This window comes from Macaca fascicularis, chromosome 20, assembly GCF_037993035.2.
Source record: "Macaca fascicularis isolate 582-1 chromosome 20, T2T-MFA8v1.1".
Lineage (NCBI taxonomy): Eukaryota > Metazoa > Chordata > Mammalia > Primates > Cercopithecidae > Macaca > Macaca fascicularis.
Window position 1 is genome coordinate 16,770,282 of NC_088394.1, and position 7,257 is coordinate 16,777,538.

Consider the following 7,257-nt stretch of genomic DNA (forward strand, 5'->3'; position numbering starts at 1 on the left):
AGCCTCTGGTTCCAAGAGTCTGAACTTCCCCAAATTGCTCCTGGGGATAACATCACTATTGGGAAACCTAAGACCAGTGCTTGGGATGTTTTGCAGATCCTGCACTCAGTGGATCAGCTGACACTACCCAGACTGGTAATTTGGCTCAGCCAGTTCTGCCATCCCACCCAGGGACAGAAGACAGCAAGAAAACCTCACTTCCAACCCCTTGATACCATCTCCAATCTGACCAATCGGCACTTCCCACTTCCTGAGCGCCTATGTGCCAAATCAACTTTAAAAACTCTGATCCCCCAATGCTCTGGGGAGGCTGACTTGAGTAATAAGAAAACTCAGGTTGCCTGCACAGGTGGCTCTGTGTGAACTACTCTTTTCCCACTGCAGTTTCCCCTTCTTGGTAATTGGCTCTGTCTAGGCAGGGGGCCAGGAGAACCCATTGGATGGTATATTTCTCAAGAGTCAAATATTAATAGGTTTCCCATGTAAGACTTATGTATGTGTGGGTGTATGTGTATATACATATACATATATTTCAATAGCTTTGGGGGTTCAGGTGGTTTTTGGTTACACGGATGAAATATAAATTATATAGTGATAAAGTCTAAGATTTTACTACACCCGTCACCTGAGTAGTATATACTGTATCCAATATGCAGGTTTTGGATCCTTCATTCCCTCTTTATCCTTTCCTCTTCAGAGTCTCCAGTGTCCATTATATCACTTTGTATGCCTTTACGTGCCTATGGCTTAGCTCCCCCTTATAAGTGAGCACATCTGGTATTTTGTTTTCCATTCCTGAGTTATTTCACTTAGAATAATGGCCTCTAGCTCCTTCCAAGTTGCTGCAAAGACATTATTATTATTTTTTAATGGCTGAGTAGTATTCCATGGTGTATATATACCACACATTTTCTTTAGCCATTCATTGGTCGATGGGCACTTATTTTGGTTCCATATCTCGACAATTGTGAATCCTAAATTTTACATGCAAGGTTTTGCATCTGTAGAGGAAGATAGGATTCTCAGTGCACGTGCCAATTTTTGGCCCTTCCACTTAAGAATCCTCACCCGTTTGCTCTTCAGAATCAAATTCCTGACTATCTGGTGCTTCAAAGTTATCCAGAGGTTCATCATTCAGTCTCTGGGTTGCCTCTGTCATATACTGTACTCTGCTGCTTCTGCCAATTATTTATTCTCCTTTTTCAGGCGAGCAATTTCGTTGTTCTTTGTTCAATTTCTCTGTGAAGCTTCTCATTTTCCTTAAGTGTCTCCTAGAGGGTCTTCCTTTGTTCTTCTGCTACGTCTCTTGAATATTGAGGGGATAAATTTCGTTTAATCCTGAGATCAAATGCTTCTTGGGTGACTCCTCCAAGATTTTAATTGTCACTATATTCTGGGGCAGTGACAACTCTAGAGTGGCAAGACCTAGCCGTCAACTGGTCATTCCAGTGCTTCCTCTTGGATGTGCCTTTGGCCAGTCATGTTTTTTTTTTTTTTTTTTTTCTCCCCAACAAGAGATCTGGCTGTGGAAGGATGAATCATCTTCAGAATTCTTCTTGGGAAAAAACTCGTCTTTACATTCTCTTTGATTCTTCCTTGTTTCTCCTTTATACTAGGATTCATTATACAGTTGGTAAAGCACGAAGGATGGGAGGAGAGGCTCAATCGTCATAGTGAATTCAGGTGACTGTGGTAGCGGCACCTCTTAGGAGACCCACAGCCAACCTGCATTGACTCCCACTGTCACTGGAGTGGCTGTGGCACACTGCTGAAAAGACTTACTCTTACCTCTTGAGGCAAGGGGATGTAGCTCAGTGGTAGAGTGCATGCTTTGCATGTATGAGGCCCCGGGTTCAATCCCCGGCATCTCCAGGGTTTTGGCCGGGCGCGGTGGCTCAAACCTGTAATCCCAGCAGTTTGGGAGGCCGAGGCGGGGTGGATCACGAGGTCAGGAGATCGAGAGCATCCTGGCTAACACGGTGAAACCCCGTCTCTACTAAAAAAATACAAAAAACTAGCCGGGCGGGGTGGTGGGCACCTGTAGTCCCAGCTACTCGGGAGGCTGAGGCAGGAGAATGGCATAAACCCAGGAGGCAGAGCTTGCAGTGAGCTGAGATCCGGCCCCTGGCGACAGAGCGAGACTCCGTCTCAAAAAAAAAAAAAAAAAGACTTACTCCTCTTGAACATACTCTTTTGAGTAGTTTTTGTATATATAATTTTGCATATTTTTAGTCCTAGTGCAATACAATTGTATTGCATTTTCCATTTACAGCATATTTTAATGATTTTGACTTTTATTATGAAACTTTCAAACAGAAAAGTAGACAGTATAATAAAGAAGATAAAAAAAGTATATATGTAACAAGTATGTCAGCTGGGTGTAGTGGCTCATGCCTGTAATCCCAGCATTTTGGGAGGCCGAGGTGGGCAAATCACTTGAGGTCAGGAGTTCGAGACCAGCCTGGCTAACATGGTGAAACTCTGTCCCTACTAAAAATACAAAAATTAGCTGGGTTTGGTGGTGAGTGCCTGTAATCCCATCTACTCAAGAGGCTGAGACAGGAGAATCGCTTGAACCTAGGACGTGGAGGTTGCAGTGAGCCAAGATCATGCCACTGCACTCCAGCCTGGGCAACAGAGTAAGACTCCATCTCAAAAAAAATTATATATATATCAAGTATGTAAATGAAATATAAAAGGTAGAATAAAAAAAAGATAGCATAATACATATTCATGTATTTATCGCTTAGAATTAACACTAGTATTTGTTATATTTTCTTTGTGCATTTTTTTTTCTGAAATGATACAAAAGTAAGTACAGACATCATGATATTAAACCCTAAATCAGTGGCTCTCAACTGAGGGTGATTTTGACCCTCATCCTCCGAAAGAGGACTTTTGGCAATGCCTGGAGACAATGTTGGTTGTCACAAAAGGAAGCGTGCCTGCATCCCTGATAGAGATCAGGGACGTTACTAAACATACTACAATGCACAGGACAGCCCCCTCCAAAACAAAGAATTATCTGGTTCTAAACGCCAGTAGTGCTAAGGTCGAAAACCTGTGGTCTAAATGATTATGAATGGGTTTCTTAAAATGCAAAATTTCACATAGCCACATAGCACTATCACTTCTAACAAAGTGAAAAATAACTCTTTAAAATTGTCTAATAACCAGTCCATATTTACCCACCATTCCACTAAAATGTTTTTTACAGCTGGTTTTAGCAAAGACTTTCTCATTTTATTAGCACTTTTAATAGCATCTCATTCTAAATGACTACAGAATAGTCTGTTGAATGGATTTCCTGAAATTTATTCAAAGAATCTATTATTTTTGGATATTAGTTTTGCCTCCAGGTTTTAGACAAATCATAGTTTTGCAAATAATGACAGTTTACTTCTTTTCCAACTTTATGCCTTTTATTTCTTTTATTTGCCTTATATTCTGGCTAAAAACTTCAGTACATACTGAACGCAGCATATGAGAGTGCGCATCCTTTCTTTGTTCCAGATTTTAGGAGAAAAAGATTTAATATTTTATTAATTATGATACTAACTGTACGTTTTTAAAGATGAACCTTGTATTGGAGATGTTTCCATCTATTCCTAGTTTCACTGGGTGTTTTTCTCATAAAGAACTAATGATTTTTGTCAGATTTTTTTTCTGTGTATTTTGAGATGATCAAATGGTTTTCCCTCTTACTCTGTTAGTAAGATGAGTTATGTTGATTGACTTTCATTAAACAAGCCTTGCTTTCTTTGAATAAACCTTGCTTGGTCATGATGCATTATTCTTTATATATATATCTATACATATATGTGTATAGATATATATACACACACACATCTCTCTAGATAGATATAGATATGTATACATATCTATATATATAGAGAGAGACCTGGATTCTGTTTGCAAATATTTTGTTTAGAATTTCTGTGCCTATAGGCCGGGCATGGTAGCTCACACCTGTAATCCCAGCACTTTGGGAGGCCGAGGAGGGCAGATCACGAGGTCAGTAGTTCGAGACCAGCCTGACCAACATGGTGAAACCCCGTCTCTACTAAAAATACAAAATTTAGATGGGCATATTGGTGGGCACCTGTAATCCCAGCTACGTGGGAGGCTGAGGCAGGAGAATCACTTGAAACTGGAAGGTGGAAGTTACAGTGAGCCAAGATTGTGCCACTGTGCTCTAGCCTGGGCAACAAGAGCGAAATTCCATCTTAAAAAAAAAAAAAAAAAAAAAAAAATTTTTTTGTGCCTATGTTCGTGAGGGATTGGGCTGTTATTTTTTTACTTGTAATAGCTTTGTTACATTTTGGGGTGAGGGTGACGCTGGCCTTCTGTATTAAGAAGCGATACCTCTTCCTCTATGTTCTGAATTTGTGCAATATTGACATTTCTTCCTTAAATGTTTTGTAGAATTCACTAATGAACCGTATATGTGGAACATTTTCTTTGTAGAAAGGTTTTACAAATTTAATTTCTTTAATAGATATGGGATTATTTATTTTCTGTGGCTTCAATTGTTAGTAATTTGTGATTTGGATTAATTAGTATAAGTTGTTGAATTATTAGAATGTTTTAATATTTCTTTATCTCTTTTAACATTTTTAGAATATGTAGTGATGTTTCATTTTTATTCTTTATGTGGGTAATTTGTGCTTTCCCTCTTTTTTTGGTCCATTGTTAAGAATTTGTATTGCCACTTTACTTTTAGTATTTCCTTTCTTTTACTTGCCTTAGATTTACCTTATTCTTCTTTTCCTAGCTTCTTAAGATGAAAGGTTTACATACCTTTCTTCTCCAATGTAAGTATTTAAAGTCATAAATTTTCTTCTAAGTGCTGTGTTAGCTTTATTTCACAAATTTTGATATATTTTCATTATTATTTAGTTCAAAATATTTTATACTTTCCTTTATGATTTAGTTTTTGATCTATGGGTTATTTAGGAGAGTGTTGTTTTATTTCCCAGTACTTGGGGGATTTGCTAGATATTTTATTGTGAATGATTTTATTCTATCATGTTACTCTGTATAATTTCATTCTTTGATATTCATTAATACTTTTATATGATCCAGAATATGGTCTATTTTGCTGAATGTTCCATGAGAACTTTAAAAGAATGAGTTTTCAGGAGTTGTTGGATGTAGCAGTTTAAAATACTATATCAGTTTAGTTTATAGAGTTGTTCAAATAGTGTTTACTGAATCTTTGATCTGCTTGTTCTATCAGTTATAAGTTGAGCATCCCTGATTTGAAAATCCAAAATCTAGAATGCTCCAAAATCTAAAACTTTTTGAGTGCTGACAATATGCTCAAAGTAAATGCTCACTGGATTTGGAGTTTCATATTAGGAATGCTCAACCAGTAAGTATAATGCAAATATTCCAAAATCCAGCAAAATCGGAAATCCTTCTGGTCCCAAGCATTTTGGATAAGGGATGTTCAACCTGCACCAAGAAGGTACACATTCCCCAACTATGATTGTGAGTTTTTTTTATTTCTCCTTTCAGTTCTGTCAGTTTTTCCTTGGTGAGTTTTGGAACTGTGTTGTTAGGTACATCTATATTCATGATTGTTTTCTTCTTAATTATCCTTTTTTTGATTATTTTGAGATATTCTTCTTAATATCCAGTCATACTCTTTGTTTAAATGCTACATTGTCTGATATTAACATAGTCATACCAGATTTCTTATTTTTGGTGTTTTCATACTATATTTTTCTCTATCCTTTTATTTTCTGTTGGCCTGTATCTTCATAATAAAATTGTGTTTCTCAAAAACAACATATAGTTCAGTGTTGCTTTTCATATCCAATTTAATAAGCTCTGCCTTTTTATTAGAGGAGTCAGTCCATTTACATTTAAGGTAATTATTGATATGATTCGACTTATGCCTACCCTCTTGGTATTTGTTTTATATTGATGATATTTATTCTTTATTCCCTTGTTCATTTTTGTCTTTTCAGGGGAAAATTAAGTATTCTTAATATTACTTTTATATCCTCTGTGGATAGTTAGATTATATTTCTTTTTAAAAATATTCAGTGGTTACTATAGAAACTACATGTAAATGTTCACAATATACCTTCAAACAATGTTAATCATGCTACAGTATAATTCCACTTATGTCCAATTCTGCCTTTTGTGCTCTTGTTATATTCTATGTTACAGTGACACATATGGTATTAATCCTATCATACATTGTTATTATTTCCAGTCTACACTGTAAATAGTCACCTACATATATGAGAAATTATAAATGTAAAAATAAAAGTCAAAAAAGGTCTTTTCCATTTATAAAATATTTACCATTTCGGCTGTTTTTAATTTCTTTCTGCACATCTGGGGTTCCATCTGATATAATTTCCCTCAGCCTGAAGTATCAGCAAGTATCTCAGCTTTTGTCTCTGAGGATATCTTTATTTCATCTTCATTTTGAAGGATATTTTTTGTTAGACATAGAATTCTCTGCTTCCATTTCTTTTTTCTTGTAGTACTCAATGATGTAATTTAATTGTTTTCTGGCTTCTTTATTGTAGATTCTGATGAAATGTTAGCCATCACAAATTTTTTTCTTATGTATTTAATGTGTCTTTTTATTCCTATTGCTTTTTAGATGTGCTATTTATTGTTTTACATGATTTTTGGTTGTTACATTTCTAGGTATGGTTTTTTTTATATTTATCTTGCTTAGGGTTCACTGAGCTTCTTGGGTCTACAGGTTTATGTCTTTCATCCGTCTTGGAATGTTCTCAGATGGCTATTATTACATCAAATATTTTATCTATCCAGTTTTTCTCTTCTCTTTCTGGAACTTCTATTATATCACTTCATATCAAGTTAGATTCATTTATACTGTCCAACAGATCTTGAATATGCTGTTTTATTTTTTTCACTATTTTGGTTTTTGTGTTTCAGTTTGGATACTTTCTATTGATCTGCCTGTAGTTCCTGATACTTTCACCTGATTTTTTTTTTCCAGTGTGCTGTTAAGCACATCTGATGTTATTTATTTCTAATATTGTATTTTTCATTGGTACTTATCCCATTTAATTTTTTTCTAACATTTCCTGATGAACATGTCTTTGGGAAATTTTCCATTTCTTCATGTATGTTATCTACATTTTTCATTAGGCTTTTAACATTTTTATTATAGTTATTTTAAATTCCCTGTCTAATAATTCCAATATCTGAGTCATTTCTGGATCTGTTTTTCTTGATTGTTTCTACTCTTAACTATAGGCCACT

At 35.8% G+C, this 7,257-nt stretch overlaps 1 non-coding gene across 1 annotated transcript; it reads left to right on the forward strand.

The window, feature by feature from the left end:
• Positions 1 to 1,800: 1,800 nt before the first annotated feature.
• Positions 1,801 to 1,872, forward strand: TRNAA-UGC (transfer RNA alanine (anticodon UGC)). Its single transcript has one exon. It is a non-coding gene; the product is annotated as a tRNA-Ala (tRNA).
• The last annotated feature ends 5,385 nt before the right edge of the window (positions 1,873 to 7,257 follow it).